This window comes from Leopardus geoffroyi, chromosome B2 (genome assembly GCF_018350155.1).
Source record: "Leopardus geoffroyi isolate Oge1 chromosome B2, O.geoffroyi_Oge1_pat1.0, whole genome shotgun sequence".
Classification (NCBI taxonomy): domain Eukaryota; kingdom Metazoa; phylum Chordata; class Mammalia; order Carnivora; family Felidae; genus Leopardus; species Leopardus geoffroyi.
The window spans coordinates 96323125-96343524 of NC_059332.1; the positions used below are offsets into that span (position 1 = coordinate 96323125).

At 40.9% G+C, this 20400-nt stretch overlaps 1 long non-coding RNA gene across 1 annotated transcript; it reads left to right on the forward strand.

Annotated features, from left to right (window-relative positions):
- Nucleotides 1–1282: 1282 nt before the first annotated feature.
- On the forward strand, nt 1283–2730 carry LOC123608800. Its single transcript, XR_006717451.1, has 2 exons — nt 1283–2086; nt 2348–2730. It is a non-coding gene; the product is annotated as an uncharacterized LOC123608800 (long non-coding RNA).
- Nucleotides 2731–20400: the final 17670 nt, after the last annotated feature.

The window sequence follows — 20400 nt, forward strand, 5'->3', positions numbered from 1 at the left end:
TGTCACCTCAGAAAATTATGACTTCACTTAGTCCCTGCCCCCACCCCTCCAGAGGCAATTGTTCTTCAGATTTTTTTTTTTTCCCAACACAACCTAGTTTTGTTTATTCTAGAATTTCATATGAATGTAATCTGCCATGGGTTACTTAAAAGATTATTAGGAGAATGCAAGATCTCAGCTTTTGAATTTGATTTGAACTGATTCTAGGAGGTTTTCATTTTTAAGTTACAAAGGTAATGTATGTTCTCTGTGGTGGTGGCGAGAGAGAAAACAGAAAAAGACACAAAAAGAGTAAAAAATCACTTGTTATCTACACCATCAGGATGTATGTATATGTAAATACAGATGTAGATATATGCATTTTATTAATACAATTGGTGTCGTATTTCACATGGCTGTGCCACCATCACCACTAGGTTCCAGAACTGTTTCATCAATCCCACACCCATAAGTAGTCACATCCCATTCCATTCTCTCCCTAGCTCCTGGCAACCACTAATTTTCTGTCTCTATGGATTTGTCTTTTGTAGACATTTTGTATCAATGGAATCGTACTATATGTGACCTTTTGTGTGAGGCTTCTTTTATTTAACATAATGTTTTCAAGGTTTATGTGTGTTGAAACACGTATCACTATCATTGCTTTTTATGGCTGAATAATATGCCGTGTGTAAAAACATATTACATTTTGTCTATTCATCAGTTGGATGGACACTTGGACTGTTTCCATTTTTGGGGATGAATGTTGCTATAAACATTCATGTATGAGTATTTGTGTGAATGTGTTTTCGTTTTGCTTGAATATATACCTAAGTGTAGAATTGATGGGTCATATGGTAACTCTGTATGTAAGTTTGAGGAACTGCCCAACTGTTTTCCAAAGTGGCTGCATCATTTTACATTCCCACCAGCAATGTACAAGGGTTCCAATTTCTCTACGCCTTTGTCAACACTTGTTATTGTCTATCTTTTTTATCATAGTCAACCCAGTGAGTGTGAACTGGTATCTCTCTGTAGTTTTGATTTGCATTTCTCTGATGACTAATGACATTGAGTATCTTTTCATGTGCTTACTGGACAATTTCATATACAGTGAAACCTTGGTTTGCGAGCACAATTCATTCCAGAAACATGTTTGTAATCCAAAGCACTTGGATATCAAGGCAAATTTCAAGAACCATTGGTTCATTTGTGATCATGTGACGTTCGGCATCACATACTACTTGTATTGCAAGCCATCGCTCGTTTATCAAGTTAAAATTTGTTAGAAATGTTTGCTCGTCTTGTGGAACACTCACAGAACAAGTTACTCACAATCCAAGGTTTTACTATATATATTTTATTTGTTTGTTTGCAAAAGTCTGTTCCTATCTTTTGCTCATTCTAAAATTAGGTTGTCCTTTTATTGCTGAATTTGAGGGTTTTTTTAAAACATATTTTTGACAGAAATCCCTTATCAGACATATGACTTGTAAAAAACTTTTCCCATTCTGTGAGTTGTCTTTTCATGTTCTTGATGGTTTTCTTAGAAGCAGTGAAGTTTTTTATTTTGATGAAGTCTAATTTATAAATTTTTGCTTTTGTGGCTTTTGCCTTTGGTGTCATATGTCAAATGTATCTGTAATATATTTTAGTAAATGGTATGAAGAAGGCATCTAACTTTTAAAAATATACCAATTAACTCAGTACCTGTCCACACTATTACTATAGTCTAATGCCTCTATATAATTAGGTCTGATTTAGCCTCGTTGTCAAAGCTTTGTTAGTTTCTCTTAAGGCAACCCCCAACATAGCCTGAGTTCAAAAAAAATAGTGATACCTATAGTTTTGCTTCTGCCCACCTTTGTATAGCCAGGTGTCTCACACTCTAAGGCATTTATTAAATATTTGTTGAATTGAACCTAATTGAGTTGAAGCGAATTGAATTAGAAAACAGTTTTAGGAAAGAGAAGTATCAACAATCATGGAATAGCCAACACTGTGACCCAGCACTGTTCACCTTGTTTTTCCATTTCTGCTGAGGTCATCTCTGCTCTTGCCAAAACTGCTTTTCAACACATTTTCTGTTGTTGTTGGTTTTTTTTAAGTTTTTTTTTTTTTTTAATTTTTTTTTTTTATTTAAAAAAAAAAATTTTTTTTCAACGTTTATTTATTTTTGGGACAGAGAGAGACAGAGCATGAACGGGGGAGGGGCAGCGAGAGAGGGAGACACAGAATCGGAAACAGGCTCCAGGCTCCGAGCCATCAGCCAAGAGCCCGACGCGGGGCTTGAACTCACGGCCCACGAGATCGTGACCTGGCTGAAGTCGGATGCTTAACCAACTGCGCCACCCAGGCGCCCCTTAAGTTTTTGTTTTAATTCTAGTTAGCCAACATACAGTACAATACTAGCTTCAGGTACACAACCCAGCGAGTCAATACCTTTTCAATACAATTGTGGTAATCATTAATGTTGTGTGCCAAATATTTCCAGTTCTCTCTACTCTCAGACCCTCCTGTGGTTAAGTGCGAACACATGCCTAGTTTCAGTAAATGCACTGTGACTGGAAGTACCATGTGTCTGGGACAGAGTTTGTCACTTGGTACCCTCCAGAGTTCTCTTCTCTCCAGCAATGTCCAAAATGGTGGCTGCTCTATCAGCCTGAGTCCCTGAATGACTAAGGTTAGTAGAGCTCCTCTGTCAACCCAGTGGATGGGTAGCATGAGCAAAAAATAAAAACCTTTTAAGACTTTTGTTGTTTTAAGCCATTGAAATTTGGGGTAGAAAGCTAATGAAGCATAGCAACCTATTTCAGTATATACCAGTCACTGACGTATTGTTAGTGCATCGGTCTTTTTTGAATGGGAGCTGAAGGAAGAGCTTCAGGTAGTGCATGAAGCAATTGGGCCTGAAGTGCTCTCACATTTTGTGTCCTCATTCACTCTTCTCAGATGCATAACAACTTCAGCGACATCTTAGGGTAAGTTGAGTGTTCTAGGACCGCCTGGGTGGCTCAGTTGGTTGAGTGTCCACCTTCAGCTCAGGTCACAATCTCCTGGTTCATGGGTTCAAGCCCCACATTGGGCTCTGTGCTGACAGCTCAGAGCCTGGAGCATGCTTCAGATTCTCTGCCTCCCTCTCTCTCTCTGCCCCTCCCCGGCTCGTTCTTTCTGTCTCTCTGTCTCTCTGTCTCCCCCTGCCCCCCAAAAACAAACAAATATTTCTAAAAAAGGAAGCTGAGTGTTCTAGAACTGTGCCAGTGTGCCAAAAATGAGATGCCAAAAATGAGATGAGATAAAAGAAACATTTATATAAATTACATTAGGTAATAATTTACAGAGGGAAAAAAACTAGTTCCCAGGAAAGGCAAAACCTTCCACACCGCCCAGAAAGATCACTATAAAGAAATATAAGATCAACTCACCAAATTTGATACATATTTACCATTTTTCAATCTATTCCACGGCCTTTTGTGCTTCTATTTAGTGGACGTTTACAAAACTCTTGACACTGATGTGCTCATTCTCTAAATGCATTAAACAGTGAGGCCTCAGCAAACTATAAATTGGTATAAACTGTGAGCAATTAGTATAAACAAAATGGGTGTATATAATTTGATAAAGTGATCATTTGGCAAATTGCTGTCTTGACTTAGACCTTTACAATAGTGGAGATTTTATCCTCATAATACAGGTAACGTTTGGGGGACAGAAAGAAGTACCATTATGTATCAAAGAGTTTCAACACCCATTTTTGGTTTGTTTTGTTTTTTGTTTGACAGTGAGTGATTAATTAGAATTTCAATATTTCTAGAAGAAACAATTTAGTCGAGAGTTTCCAAGGGCATTTAAACTTATCCCACTGGCTCTGTATGGGACATAAAACACTTGGTATTAGAGCACTTCCACTAGGAAAGGATTATACATTTTGAGGCTTAATGAACTGCCACTGTGAAAGAATTACTAGCAAAGAAACTAGGACTACTATAGAATTAACTTTGGAATTGGAATTAACTTTGGAATTAGTCTAACAGCTAAATTGTATTATTACCATTACAGGCAGGCAACTTAAACATCAGTTGAAAGTAACATTTTAACTTTTATCATGTGTTATTTTTATGAAAGCCCTCACACTTTCCAAACATAAATGAAGTTTCAAAATATGCTTGATCAATATGTTGTATAAATATGTGCGCAAATGCCTGTAACCATATCTAAAGAGTAAACATTTTTAATAAGTCAAAAGAAAAACAGTATTAAAATATTTATAGATAAGTTATTGTCTTCTCAGTCTGAAATTCATATCTCCTCTTCCGTCTTTTTAAATTATAGTTGACACACAATGTCACATTAGTTTCAGGTGTCCACCACAGCAATTCAGGAAGTTTATATGTTATGCTCTGCTCGCAAGTGTAGCTATTGTCTGTCACCATATAACACTATTACAATAGCATTGACTATATTCCCTGTGTTGTAGCTTTCAACCCCATGACTTATTCATTTCATAACTAAAAGCCTGTATCTCCTACTGTCATTCACTCATTTTGCCTGTTCCCCCATTCCCCTCTTCTTGTAGGCATCAGTTTGTTCTCTGTACTTATGGGTCTGTTCTGCCTTTTCTTTGCTTGTGTTTTAGATTCCACATAAAGTGAAATCACATGGTATTTGTCTTTATCTACCTGATTCATTTCACTTAGCATAATACCTTCTAAGTCCATCCATGTTGTTGTGAATGGCAAGATCTCATTCTTTTTTATGGCCAAGTAATATCCCCGTGTGTGTGTCTGTGTGTGTGTGTGTGTGTGTGTGTGTGTGTGTGTGTCTATGCACCGTATCTTCTTTATCCATTCATTTATGGATGGACACTTAGGTTGCTTCCATATCTTGGCTATTGTAAACAATGCTGCAATAAACAGAGGTGCATATATCTTTTCAAATTAGTGTTTTCTTTTTCTTTATGTAAATACCCAGTAGTGGAATTACTGAATGGTACAATATTTCTAGTTTTAATTTTTTGAGGAACCTCCACACTGTTTTCCACTGTGGCTGAACCAATTTACGTTCCCATCAAAAGAGTATGAGGCTTCCTTTTTCTCCACATTCCCCCCAACATCTGTTATTTCTTGTCATATTCTAACAGATGTGAGGTGATCCCTCAGTGTGGTTTTGATTTGCATTAGTGAAGATGAGTGATGTTGAGCATCTTTTCATGTGTATGTTTACCATCTATATGTCTTCTTTGGATCCTTTTCTACCTTTCGTCTGATTCATTCCAGCTAATTCTTTAAGACTTGGCCTCAGCATGCTCTTTCCAAAAGTCTTCCCTTGCTCGTGCCTGTGCACACACACATAAACACACGCACACTTAAGGCACTTTCATGCCATTGCACTGGCCAAAAATCTTGTAGATCTCTATTATAGGTTTTATTATACTGTATTATACTTCTCTATGAGATATTCCTATCACCATACTACAAATTCTTGAAGACAACGAATACGTCTTAATTATTTTGTATTCTCCAGTATCTAACATTTTTTTTTTATTTTTTTTCAACGTTTATTTATTTTTTTTGGGACAGAGAGAGACAGAGCATGAACGGGGGAGGGGCAGAGAGAGGGAGACACAGAATCGAAAACAGGCTCCAGGCTCTGAGCCATCAGCCCAGACCCTGACGCGGGGCTCGAACTCACGGACCGCGAGATCGTGACCTGGCTGAAGTCGGACGCTTAACCGACTGCGCCACCCAGGCGCCCTGCCAGTATCTAACATTTAGAAGACAACTAAAGTTTGCTGAATTAATTGATACCATGAAGTTGTCAGTGTACCACTGTTTCCTTTAAACTAAAAGATGGAGTGCCTGGGTGGCTCAGTCAGGTAAATATCCAACTCTTGGTTTTGGCTCAGTCATGATCTCACGGTTCATGGGTTCGAGCGTCTGCTGACAGCACAGAGCCTGACTGGGATTCTCTCCCTCTCTCTGTCTCTCTCTGTCTCTCTCTCTCTCTCTGCCTCTCCCCTGCTCACACTTGTGCTTGGTCTCTTTCTCAAGATAACTGGAAGGAAAGAGGTAAAATTATCACTTTCAGATTACATAATTGCATGCTTGGAAAACCCAAGAGAATCAACGAAGAAATTATTCTAAATAATAGAATAACTGAGTGCAGCCAACATGGGAAACAATATGTAGGTTCATCATAAAATTGAAAATAGAAATACTATACAACCCAGTAATCCCACTACTGGGTATTTACCCAAAGAAAATGAAAACACTAATTTGAAAAGATATATGCACCCCTATGTTTATTGCAGCATTATTTACAATAGCCAAGATATGGAAGCAACTCGTGTCCATCGATGGATGAATGGATAAAGATGTAGTACATATATACAATGGAATATTACGCAGCCATAAAAAGGATGAAATCTTGCCATTTTCTGCAACATAGATGGACTGAGAAGGTGTTATGCTAAGTGAAATAGAGAAAGACAAATACCATATGGTTTCACTTATATGTGGAATCTAAAAAAACAAAATGAGTACAGCAATAAACAAAGAACAGAAACAGACCCATAAATACAGACAGTGGATTGTTGCCAGAGGGGAGGGGGTCAGGAGAATGGGTGGAGGGAAGCGGGAGATACAGGCTTCCAGTTATGAAATGAATAAGCCACGGGATGAAAGGTACAATGTAGGGAATAGTCAGTGGTATTGCAATAGCATTCTATGGTGACAGACAGTGGCCACACTTATGGTGAGCAGGATATAACATATAAACTTGGTGAACTATTATATCATATATCTGAAACTAATGTAATCGTTGTGTGTTAACTATACTTCAATCACAAAAAGAAGAACAGAAGAATTAAGGAAGGTGGCTGGGTACAGAATTAATGTTCAGAAATCAGTCATGTTTCTATATACAAATAAGAATCTGTTAGAACCACACTTTCCAACACAGTAGCCACTAGTCACATGTAACTAAGTTTTAATTAAAATAAAAAAAAAAATTTAAATTGGCTTTTTAGTGACATTAGCCATGCTCCAAGTCTTCAATAGTCACTTGAAGCTTTGGGGGAAATAGACAATCTGGAACTATTTTCCATAGGCCACGTGAAAAATAAACAAGAAATAAAGGTCACGAAAACTCTGAAAAAAAATAATAATAAGAGGAACAGCCCTAGAGTGATATACATAAAACAGAAGAGAAACTCCAGAAACTTACTCAAACACCTATAAAATGTTTGTATGTGATAAAGGAGGCATTTCAAATCAATTGTAAACATGAATTATTCAGCAAATTGTGTTAGGACTTGATAACCACCTAGAAAAAAACAAATTTGTATTCCTACTTCACCCCTTACTCCAAAATAAATTCCAAGTGTAGTAAAAATGTAAACATAAAAGAAAACTATATTACGGCATTGCTCATAATAGCAAAATACCAGAAACAACCTGATTAAATACATTATAGTATGTACTCAATTTAATACTATTTAACCATTTGAAAAGAAAATCTGCAGCTCTATTATGTTTTCAAAAAAAATTTTTTTGTTTATTTTTATTTTTGATTTGGAGAGACAGACAGAGTGCAAGTGGGAGAGGAGCAGAGAGAGCGGGAGACACAGAATCCGAAGCAGGCTCCAGGCTCTGAGCTGTCAGCACAGAGCCCGATGTGGGGCTCGAACTCACGAACTGCAAGATCATGACCTTAGCCGAAGTTGGCGCTTATCCGACTGAGCCACCCAGGCACCCCTATTATGTTTTGATGTGGACTGCAGAGAGAGTGTGTGTGTAAAAAGTATGTAGTAAGCTACCATTTGTGTAGCATCTATGTATAGACTTATGTGTGTAGAGAACATCTCTGGGAGGGGAACACAAGAAAATTGGTTTCCTCTGGACAGGCAAACTGGGAGCTCAGGACAGGGGTAAGAAGAGACTTTGTTTTCACTGATGCCTCTTTTGAACTACTGAATTTTGCACAATATATATGAATTAACTATTTTAAAAATAAATCAAATAATTATAAAAACCCAAACCTAAGATGTATAAAAGTATTGCATCTCCCCTATGTAGCTTCCACCCTTGTCCTAAATTTATTTCAATTTTTTATGTAAGAGCTGCAAAAGGTCTGTGGGCAGTGATTTTAGGCTTCAGTGCAGGAACTCTTGTCTAGAAGGTTAAAATTCAGTAAGCTGTTCCATAAGCGTTTAGTAAGCAATGAGGACCTATCAATGCACTCAGTAGGTACTTGTTCAGATGGAATTTCTATTATTTAAAGAAGACTTTTTATAAAGGGGGAGCAACAGGGGCGCCTGGGTGGCTCAGTCGGTTAGGTGTCTGACTTCAGCTCAGGTCATGATCTTATGGCTTGTGAGTTTGAGCCCCGCGTTGGGCCCTGTGCTGACAGCTCAGAGCCTGGAGCCTGCTTTGGGTTCTGTGTCTCCCTCTCTCTCTGTCCTCCCCCGCTCATGCTCTGTCTCTCTCTCAAAAATAAACAAAGATAAATTTTTTTTTTAATTTTTTTTCAACGTTTATTTATTTTTGGGACAGGGAGAGACAGAGCATGAACGGGGGAGGGGCAGAGAGAGAGGGAGACACAGAATCGGAAACAGGCTCCAGGCTCCGAGCCATCAGCCCAGAGCCCGACGTGGGGCTCGAACTCACGGACCGCGAGATCGTGACCTAGCTGAAGTCGGACGCTTAACTGACTGCACCACCCAGGCGCCCCAAACAAAGATAAAAAATTTTTTGTGGGCCCAGCACGCTTCCGCTGCGCAACTCTGCTCTCCAGATAAAAATTTTTTTAAATAAATAAATAGAGAGAGCACTTTGAATTATAGCAAAAGTGAAGAGCCAAAGTAGTCTGCAGTCATTCCACCATGTAAAAATACAAATGGGCTAAATGATGAGAAGCAGAATGAGTTCAGAGCATCCTAAATAAAACCATGCTTTATAGAGTGGAGCTACAATCTTCCAACGCCCTCCCCAGCACTCTGGCACGGATGCCACTGTATGCAACTACCGCTGTACCTCCTACCCTCCTCCACCTACCCAAACACTTCTGTCTCGCTCTAAAGTGTCGACACTTACACCAGCAATCTTTAACACAAATGATACATCATTTGCCGCTAGGAATGGAATTGTCTAATCCCACCATTTGCTGTCTGACAGTTCAGACAGTTCAGATCTTTCAAAAGACAGAGTGAATTTTTCTGGGTATTGACATGATGTTCTTCGAGCCCGAAGAAATTATTCTAGAACAAGTTTATCTGTCGAAGACTACCCTAGGAAACCACAGGCAGAAAAAAAATCAGCCGTAGAACATAGTTTATCATTTAACAATTTCTTTTTATCGGCAGTTGTTTTAAAATTCAAGACAATCAATTGAAACTAAGTAAATCTATTTATAATTAAATTTATTGTCCAATACTTATATACAGATTTCATTGGTAAAACAAAGCCCCTCTGAGCCTCAATTACCTCATCCGTTAAATGGGGACAAGAATATCTACTCTACTAACACTGGATGATTACTGCAAGAACTAAAGATGTAAAAGTAATCTGAAAAATGTCAAACAATTTTTCAGGGCACCTGGGTGGCTCAGTTGGTTATGTGTCTGACTCTTGGTTTCAGCTCAGGTCATGATCTCACAGTTTGTGAGATTGAGCCCTGCATCGGACTCTGAATGGAGCCTGCTTGAAATTCTCTCTCTGCCTCTCTCTCTGCCCCTCCCCTATTCATGCTCTCTCTCTCTCTCAAAATAAACATTAAAAAAAAAAAAGAAAGATGTCAAACAACTTTAAATTGCCCATTATCTTTCTTTGTTAAGAGGTGACCAGGGGCACCTGGGTGGCTCAGTCAGTTAGGCGTCCGACTTCAGCTCGGGTCATGATCTCATGGTTTGTGGTGGGTTCAAGCCCTGCATCAGGCTCATGCTGGCAGCTCGGAGCCTGGAGCCTGCTTCAGATTCTGTGTGTGTGTCTCTCTCTCTGTCTCTGCCCCTCCTCAACTTGTGCTCTGTCTCTCTCAAAAATAAACGTTTAAAATTTTTTTTTTAAGAAAGAAGAAAGAGGTGACCAATCCTTTCCAAATATATCAGATTTAATCTGTTCTGTCTTCACTGCCACTAAGTTTGCCCAGTGTCTACCTCTGAATTGGTGATTTAGTTTTCTGTCCAGCAAAATGAAAATCTAAAGATTAGACACAAAAAGGCCTTTATCATTAGAAAAATATTGAAAATTTTTTTAGAAATATACCATTACCTATCCTGGTGGGTAGACAGCACAGCATCTTTAACAAGAGAAGATGGAAATACCTGAGTAAATTAGGCAACTTGTGCAAGCCTATTTCATAGATTTTTTTTGTCTTATTTTTTAAATAAAATTTGAGGTCTAATCTGTTGGCCTCCTACCATGCAAAGAGAGGATTTTCTCTTTTGCATTCCTCAATCTCACACATACAAAAAACCACACGTGTTCCTTTTCTCAATTATAGCACAATTTTTAGTAACATCAAAAGTGATATAACTTCACGTGATTACCAGACAGCTGCAGAAGTTGCTGTGGTGAGACACCTTCTTCAGGATGGAAGGATTTAGCCCCCAGCTGCTGGAAGTGCTATTCGCAGACACCTTTCCACTGGCAGCCTGCTTTGGAAGTGGTTCAACTTCTGAGAGTTGCCTTATGACCCCTTCCCTGAGCAGCTGTCGTTGAATGACTGTTCAACATGGTGGCAAAAGGCCCTCCCTGCAGCTTGGGACAATTCTCAAGGGCCAACCCAGCTTTAGAGCTCCCTATGGGGTCTTTGTCACGGCCAGATTCTCCCTCTGTGCAATCCTGCTTCCTCTCTTTTCTTCCTTCCCACAGGTATGGATCCCAAAAGTTCTCCCCAATAAGGCTTCTGCCTGCCAATCTCTGTTTCAGGGTCGCCTTCCGAGGAACCAAACCTGCCACAGTTGATACCAGAAATGGTCTGAGAAAGCAGATGCCAAGAGGAGATTCTGGAGAGGGGTCACCTGCCATCTGGTTGGCAGAGCCCCATTGTTGGTGGGAGGGGGGGCCCACACAGCACAAGGTAACAATGCAGCTGTTCACCGTTCACTGGTGGTGGCAAATGTACCAGCTCGTGCGCTGTATCAGGCATTTGAGCAACATGGCAAAAACAGCAACTAAAAGGACAATAAAGGTGGCTATTACTAAACTCAGATCATGCTTTGGGGAAAGATAATGAGAGAGAGTGACTGACGGACTTTAAAAAGTGTGAGAGCGTGAAAGCAAAAAGGCCTCCTTGGTAGCATATAAAGAATCTCTCTTCTGCAGCAGAGAAAGCCAAGGACCAAGCTCAGGATTTAATTACAGGGTAGCAGATCTCCAAAACAGTTAAGTTCTCAGACTCGGCAGGTGTGCTATGCCAAGGTCAGGGACCTGGTTGAGAAAGGACAGTAGGATGGGGACATCTGCTTTGAAAAAGCTGCAGAACTGGTCCATCCCTCCCCATCACGGGCGAGTACTCCCTCTTCTTGAAGACAACACAAGAAAACCATTCCCCTAAGAAACAGCATGCACCCCCCTCAGATCTGCCCCTACGTTTTTAGCTGGCCACTAGGCCAATAACTAGCTTGAAGTCAAAACATAACTCAGCTTGAGGAGGAAAGCAGCTACACACCAAAGGAGTGGCGGGACTGAGCCAACAGGAACCAGCAGGAGCTAGGAGAAAATCCGTGGGACAGCACTCAGGAGGTGTTGAATCAAAGAAGGCAATACATTACATTGGATAAGAAGTGTTTATTTGGAGCACTGTCCTGGAATATAGGATTCAACACTCTGACAAGAACGCCATGAGATGGTGTAGGCATGATGACAGGATGGTCCCAACAAGCAAGGAGAAAGCAATGGTCCCCATTAAGGGAGGTTGAAATGCCAGCATTGCCCTGCAGATGATGGAAGAGGGGGTAAAAAGCTCAGAAAAGTGGGCATTCTAGGGTGGACATACTATATGAAGCCAAATGACCGTGCTCCATGGGAAGATCCAGGGGATACATGATTGACCAAGGCAATAAGGCATGTGCTAGGGAGCTCCAAGAGTTCAGTGGTAGCTCTCCTCTAGACATCAGGGATTAAGCTCTGTCTTTCCACACCTGGGCTCAGTGACAGCAATGAGAATGATAGGACAACTCACCCCTTTCCTCCATCACTCCCCCAACTTCCCATCCCCTGCAAGAGGCCAGTTGGTAGGACTTGGCCATCAGTCAGATGGATGTAATTATTGTAATGAATGGTAGGTTTGCAGTGGTCTGACCTACACAGAGTTATGGAGATGGTTAATAAATGTAGTGTTCCTAAGGGAAAGACATGAGTAGGTAAAAAACAAAAACAAAAACAAAAAAGCTACTAGGTAACCTCACAAACAAAAGCTATTAATTAACTTTACAAACAAAAGAAATCAAGGATGGAGGGTGAAGGCATTTATCCCAGTCAAGCCAGGATGCCCTGCCCATCTTCCAGGACTGAGCCAGTTTTGGGACCCAGAACCCATCAATTGAAAGAGGCTAGGTGGCCAGGAAGACACAAATATTCACAGTAATGATTAACTGGTCCTTCCCCAGAGGGGTCCATGGCCATTTACTTGGGTAAGTGTCCACTGGGGAAAGGGGAAGATCCAAACATCACGAAGACTGTTGGACACAGGGTCCAGGTTGACATTGATACCCAGAGCCCTGGAATATCATCATGGTACCCTGTTACAGTAGGGCCAGGGCCAGTGTCACAGACATGTGTGTGACCTGTGCAGTCACACAGGATTTTACATTTAAAAAGTTCTAACTGTGGGGAAAACAAATAACCCAACAGGTTCTAATTGTGATTGCTTTAATTCTTGGTTTAATGCCCGGGTGGTACCCTTTTAAAATTATTAATAATTTTTTGAACAAGGGGTCTTTTCTTTCAGTTTGTGCTGGGTTGGCCTGTGTGGGGATATAGGAGGGTCCTGATACTAAATGAAGTTCTGGCTCCGGTGTGGCTTACAGTGTATCTTTTGAACCTGTAGACCCACCTGTAGTAGTTTCCTGGTCTCCCAATATACACTTGGGATAGATATTCCCAGGAATTGACACAATCCCACACCGCCTCTTTGGTCTGTGGGGTAAGAGCTATCCTAGTGAAGATGGCCAAATGGAGGGAGCTCTGAATGTGCCACTCTGCCCCCCCCCCAACACACACACACAACCACACACACACACACACACACACACACAGCCAAGATAGTAAATCAAAAACGATATCGCATCACAGGGGGTCTAGCAGAAATTAGTGCCACTCTGAAAAACATAAAAGAATGCAGGGGTAGTAAGTGGACCTCACAATATTTCCATTTAATTCACCAGTCTGTCTCTTGCAAAAAAATAGAAACAGAATTTTAAGGGAAACAGTGGACGATGTAAACAAGAAGTGCCCCTAATTACAGCTACTGCACCAGATGTGGTATCTTTGCTAGACCCCATTTGAATGTCGCCAACTGTCCAAACAATCTCTCTTTTTCTTTTAGGGTCTAGACTCCCCATGGAACCATATACTGAATTTATATGACCATCTAAAACACACCTGCATCAAGTCTTTCTTGCATCAAGAGGACAGGCCTTCCATTTTGCAGGATGATCGTCACCCTGGGTGTGTCCAATGTTTCCCTATGACCAGGCTTGCTACATGCATACAGACAGACTTACACATACTCCGAAAAGGATGCTGTGCTCTTTCTTGGCGCCTTACATCAGACATAGGATACCAACTCATTCTATTACTGGTGACAGTAACCCTGGTCACCTGTCATTTGGTGTCTGCCAGTTTTCTTCACTGTAAAGTTGCCAGTTCCCTCTCTGTATTTGACTGGTGTTTCGTGCAGGGATATTCTGAGTATGCCAATCCTGCTCCGCTGCCAGCCTTAGCATTCACTGATGACCTCCTCTGTATCAGCTACCACTGACTGGGTGGCCAACTGGTGATTATCTGTTTCTGTTGTTGCCTCTACAATTATTAGCCGATATTCTACTGGAAGGAAGAACTTTCCCTTCTCCTTCTTTTGCCTGTATCAGTATGGATTCATGGATTGCTATTTTTTAAGTTTATTCATTTCTGAGAGAGAGAGAAAGCATGAGCAAGGGAGGGGCAGAGAGGGAGGGAAAAGAATCCCAAGGAGGCTCTGCACTGACAGCACAGAGCCCAACGTGGGGCTCAAACTCACAAACCGTGAGATCATGACCTGAGCCAAAGTCTGATGCTTAACCGACTCAGCCACCCAGGTGCCCCCATGGATTCCTATTTTAACTGAGGGTCATAATCCTATACTGTTATTATTTTTATGCTCAAACTGCCCCCAACTGGGCTAGAAGACACCCATTCAAGCTGGCTCCTGTTTTCTTTTCCAAGACCTCAGCATGCTTTAAGCATTTCTTTATTTTCTGGCACAAGAGGATGTTGTTCTGCATCTAGCCCAGTGGAGAATGGTATTTAGAAACCAGGATCTGGAAAGGGAAGCTTCACATATGATGTTTTTGAAGCTTTCATGTGCTCCTCACAATATTACTGTTTTCTCCAAGTCCCTTCTTTCTTCTTCTTCTTTTTTTTTTCTTTCACACTGAAGTTTTCTTAAAATGCCTAGCTTTTCTTGGCTGGCTGTTTCATGTGAACAGGGCACTGAAAACCTATGAGTAGAAACGATGGGAGTGGGGGCTGGGGGTAGGTAACTGACCAGGAGACTTTAGAGTTTAGGGTGGTCTGACCAGGTCCATTTACTAATCTGAATAACAACAGATTTTTCTTTTCTTTTTGTGGCTTCATTAGTTTTTCATCAGAAGAATGCTCCAGTCTCCTACCTGGAAAATACATACCTGGACGCCAGTGTTCTTTGAAGTGAGTTGAGAAAGGAGCTAGAATTGCACTGACTTTATTAGGTTTACACACAATACCCACATTCAGTATGGAACCTTCATCTTCAGCTGTGCCTGATGTCCCAAGCCTGGAGTCTCCCCAGACTCAGCCTCTTCAAAGAAGGAATCTCTAGCAGAAAGGATATTGAGTGGCTAATCTACCTCTTACACAGATTGTCAGCCAATCCTGTTTTCTGCCTGCTGCCCCTAGACCCCCAAGTCTTTTGGAGGTTCTCTGGCCAGAATGAGTCTGCTTTTGGACTCTCCCTAGAGACACTTTTACATTTTTCTCACTCTCCAAGTCAGTGGTTCTCAACAGTGGCGATTTTGTCCCTGGGGGCATTTGACAATAAGTAGAAACATTTTTGGTTTTCACAACTGGGGAGGGGGTATTACTAGAATCTAGTGGATAGAGGCCAGGAGTGCTGCTAAATATCCTACAACGCACAGGACAGCCCACCACAACAAAATATTAGTTGGCCCCAAAGGTCAACAGTACTGAGGTTGAAAAACCCCGTCCTAAATCGTTTAGTACAAATACTGCCAGCTTCTAGTTTTTTGATGCTACTTCATTTTTTCATTCATTCTTTTTGTTTTTGTGGTTTTTATGTTTTTATGATTTTTATGTGGAGTTGTTTCCAGCAGGAGTGATAAACATAATTGCTTAATTGAAACATTTAACCAGAAATCACTTGGTGGAACTTGAATTTATATTTGTTGAAAATATTTCAATTTCTGTCTCAAGTGTTGACATAGATGAATGTTTTTGAAGCTTTGAATGTTTTTGAAGTGTTAGGAAGAATGTGCCAACCAAAGAGTGAAACAGAATGTGCGTGGATTCAGCTAGGAATGGACTTTGGGTCTCATGGAACATTCCATACAGTTGTTCTGAAGGTAAGTAGTTGTTTGCCTTTTTAACAGAGAAATGAACAAAAGCTGTAGTCAACCATAATGACACATTATCAGTTGAAATATATAAATACTTTTTAATCTTCACAGAGGTTGACCAGAATTTTTGTAAAGGACATTTAGCATTCCCTGACACCTCATACATTATTAAACTTACAGTGCTTGGGTGCCTGGGTGGCTCAGTTGGTTAAGTGTCTAACTCTTTATTTTGCTCAGGTTATGATTCCAGGGTTGTGGGATGGAGCCCTGTGTCGGGCTCCCTGCCGAGCGTGGAGCCTGCTTAAGATGCTCTCTCTCTCTCTCTCTCTCTCGCTCTCGCTCTCGCTCTCACACTCCCTCTCCCCCATTTTTGCACACTCTTGCCCTAAAATAAAAATAAACAAATAAATAAAATAACTTTAAATAAATAAACAAACAAACAAACTTACAATGCTTTTCTAGGAGCTATTGACATTTGTCAGCAGTAGCTCTGGTCAGTAGAGTTTGCTTACACTGAAGCTGGATTCCATACGACTAACTGCATTTACTCTGTATCTTAAGACGAGCCCAGAAAGCCAGCAGTGAAGACAATTTTCAGGAACTAAGTCGCAGGATACAGGATGGAGATTCCAGTTTGTCCTCAGAGAGTGTTCCCACAACAGGGATGAACCCACTATTCTCTAAAAGTTCTGTGTCAACAGAAGCTTTGGGGCATATTAATGTATTTTTGCCTTTTCTTCCATATCTCCTTTAAAGGTATCTCATTTGCATGAAGTCCCTGACCCATTAATAAGCCCATTTATTTATCCACATAGACTCAAAACTGATTTTGCAGAGTCTAATTAGAAGTTGCTCTGGACTAGAAAACAGCTTTAAAAAACACATAGATTTATCATTGTTACTTTTCCAATGGACTTTGGGAAATTAATATATTCCTATAAGGAAAAAAAATCAAGTTAAGTAAAAAACTCAAACAATGTGGTAACAAGAATGAATTTTGCACACCTCTGCAAGGTAAGCTTCATGAGTTTTCATAGAATTAAATGTATAAAATATAAGTTAAAGTGAGTTAAGGAGCAGTTTGTAAATTTGTTCTCTACAATATTTTTTTAACGATACTTTAAGCTTTTTCTTATTTTTAGTTAAGTGTTTTTAAAGACTTAATCAAAATTGCCCTTTTTAAAAGTTAAGTTTGGGGTTGACAATCATACACATAATCCCCTGACATTTCTGGATGTGTCCTTTTCCATGGTTCTCAAAAACACAAGACAAATATTTCAGTAAGTAAACCTTGATAAATTTGTATACTCAATAGTAAATAATTGCTTCGGTTGTGCAAATAATTCCATTTGCTATTATTTGAAAAGAGAGGGATTATGTGGCCTGAAAAGGAATTGTAAGACTCAGTCATCATAGTGTTCATTATAGATAAATGATTCTAAAAGAAATTATTTTAGTAGTTCCTGACATACAAGTGAAGGCAAAATCTGTATCATTTCTCTCTGATGCCATTTTCCACTCTCATACAGGAAGAAAGTGAAAACAACAGCATTTCAAATCAAGGATATTGGTTGGCTAAGACGTGATCAGTCTTCAAACTATCAGGAGACATCTCCCTTTTGAAAAATGAACAAGTGTAGCTGTAACCTGGAAGTGAAATCTAGAGCCGCCATACTGCAACCACACCAAAATTCCATCTTTCCAGGGTTATGCCAAAGTCATCCCTCTCAGTGAGTCCCATCTGAGACACATCATTAAATTCTAATCTACGGCATCATCGAAGAGCAAAGCCTGTCTTCCGGTTTCTGCATGTCAGGAAGAGGAACCTTTCTGCCGAACGTCGTCCTGGGAGGGAACTCATGAGCAGCAAAGCCATGGCAGTAGGTTAGCAGTGTCACATGACAACTTGCTGTAGTCTCTCCTACATTCACAGCTTTGACTTCTAAGACCACACAAGACACCTCTCAAGACAAAAGACGAGAAGTGTTACGCATCCCAAGACTTGTGGAGAAACTGTAGCTAGCAAGCTGATTCCTTGCCCTACAGGCGAATGAAAATACTGTAATGTGACCCCCCATGGGATTTCCACAGAGGTAAACCTGCAGGACTTCTGAAAAGACTGTTAGTAATTCAGTCACTGTTTTCTTGCGCTGTCCCCCCCCCCCCCATCCAATGAGTCTGCAATCTAATTTCTTTTGCTGTAACAAACAGAACAAGGCAAGAGTCAAATGATCTCAAGGGAAACAGAGGCAAAGCAGGTAGGGCCAAGGCCCCCTGGTAAGTCATCCATATTCACACGTGCCTCTTGGAGCTCCCTGCACAATCCCCTTACCTGTTTATAGCCTATTCGTATTTCAATAATCCCAGGAACTAGAAGAAAGAGTGGGTGAGGGGGAGAAAGGATGTCATTATTCATCCAACACTAAGTATTTAGCAAACCCCTGAAGGGGAAGCAAAACTTTTCCTCCATCTTCTTACAGACTCCAGTCTCTTACAGGCCTGAGTATTAAGTTGATACAGGGCAGAGTAAAAGGAGAAAAAGCATACAACTTAATATTTTTACATGGACATACGAGCCTTCACAGGAAAGCAAAGACCCCAAAAGCAATTAGCCTAAGTGTGTATGTACTAGGTGAACAAAAAGTAGTTGTGAAAAAGTAACTAAAATGTATGGAGGGACTAGAGGAAGATAAGGGTTATTTTAACAAGGTCTGTTTTGAACAGATTTCTCTCAGCCTCTCCTTCCCATCTCTGGTGATAAGAATGTTTCTTTCCTCCTGGTATAGGGAGTACATTCATGTTTTTAGGAAGAGAAGGAGAGGTTGGAATATCCTTTCCACATATGTTGTTTTTCAAGTGCCCTTACCTCAAAATAATCCTTATGCCAAGGTGGTATATTTTAGGGTAGCACACCCTGGTACTCTTCACCTCCACAAGCATGTAAGGTGCTGTGGACTGAACTGCGTCCCCTCCCCACCCCCCTCCTTGAATCCAACTGTATTTGGAGATAGCGTCATTTAATTAAGGCTAAATGACATCATGTGGGTGAACCCTAGTCCATATGATTGGTGTCCTCATAAAAAGGAAGAGATACCAGGCAAGCATACACAGAGCGACAACAATGTGAGGACACGGCAAGAAGGCAGTCACCCACAAGCCCAGAAGAGATGCCACAGAAGGACCCAACCTTGCCAGCCCCCTGATCTTGGACTTCCAGCCTCCAGCACTGTGAGAGAAGACATTTCTGTTGTTTAAGCAACTCAGTCTGTGGTATTTTGTTATGGCAGCCCCAGCAGATTAATATACAAGGCAAAGAATATCACATAAAACATTTCCCTGAAGAACGATCCAGGCTTTCCCCTTGATAAATTCCCTTAGTTCAGCAATCTTACAAAGCCCAACAAGATATATCTAGAGAAGTTGAGTAACTGCTGAATGATTAAACTTAGAGCCTGACTATTTACAATCAATGCTGTCTTCCAAAAGGTTACATCTTAAAGGTTGGTGTCCGATACATGTGTGTTCTCCCTCCTGGTTCTCTGATAATACTCTCCTGAGTCATTCTGCAGCTCCCTAATTGGTTTCTGCTTTCCAAGTGCCAGTTTTCTGATGAAAGCTGTTTACAGCCTCACCACTTTGGGCAGGGGAGGGGGAGGGAGGGAAATGGACAGTTGACACAAGCTGTTTCTAAGAAACTCGTCTCTTGTTTTCCCTTGATACAGCCTGCGATGGAAGCAGAGTCCAAAGGGACAAACTTAGGAAACAAAATAGAAAATTCCAAGCTGGGTGTGATTCCTTGCAGGGTGGTATTCATGCATCATTCAGCAGCTATGGTTTGAGTTCCTACTCTGCACCGTGTTCTGTGCCAAGCACTGAGGGCTGTTCCAAGAATGAATTAACATTCTCGTTAAGTGTGATGTCTTAATTAATGAACCCTGAGACTAATGCTGCTTTCAAGTGAAGTTGTGTACATTTCTTAACAGTCTTACCTTCTGAAGGTACTCTAGAGAACACTGGAGATAAGAATGAAGAAAGGGGAAGAGGGGCTCTAATCTCCAGAGACCTATGCTGCAGGTGCAGGGTGAAGAGGCAGAGGCAGTGGCAGATGGGGGCTAAGGAAGAGGCAGCCTCTGTGAATGGAAGGGGCCCTGACATTCCCTCAGCTATAACCTCAAGGCCGGCCCCAGCTCCCTACAAACGCTGATGCCTCTGCATTGGAGAATGCCTTGCTGTTCACGGGCTCCACTAGCCCTCTAAGGGAAGAGAGGTATCCAGAAGGAAGGCCTGAGCTCTCCATTTCTGGGGCAGGAGAGGGAAACACTGGTGTAAAAATTGCAAGCCCCACCTGAGCAACCACGGTGAAGGCCTTAGCAGTCGCCCTACACTAACCTCAGACTTTCCTTGTAGCAACCCGCCCCACCCCCACCCATGGGGACAGAAAGCAGATCCCCCAAACAATACCCAGGGTCAACCAAACCAAAAACTGGTTCTTTGGGAAATTTTCCAGATCTACCCGCATGGAAAATAATCAGCCCACAGAAAATTAAAAGTTTTTACTGCTTCAGGAAACAGAAATAGATGGAAAAATTGAGAGGAAAAAATGCTAATAG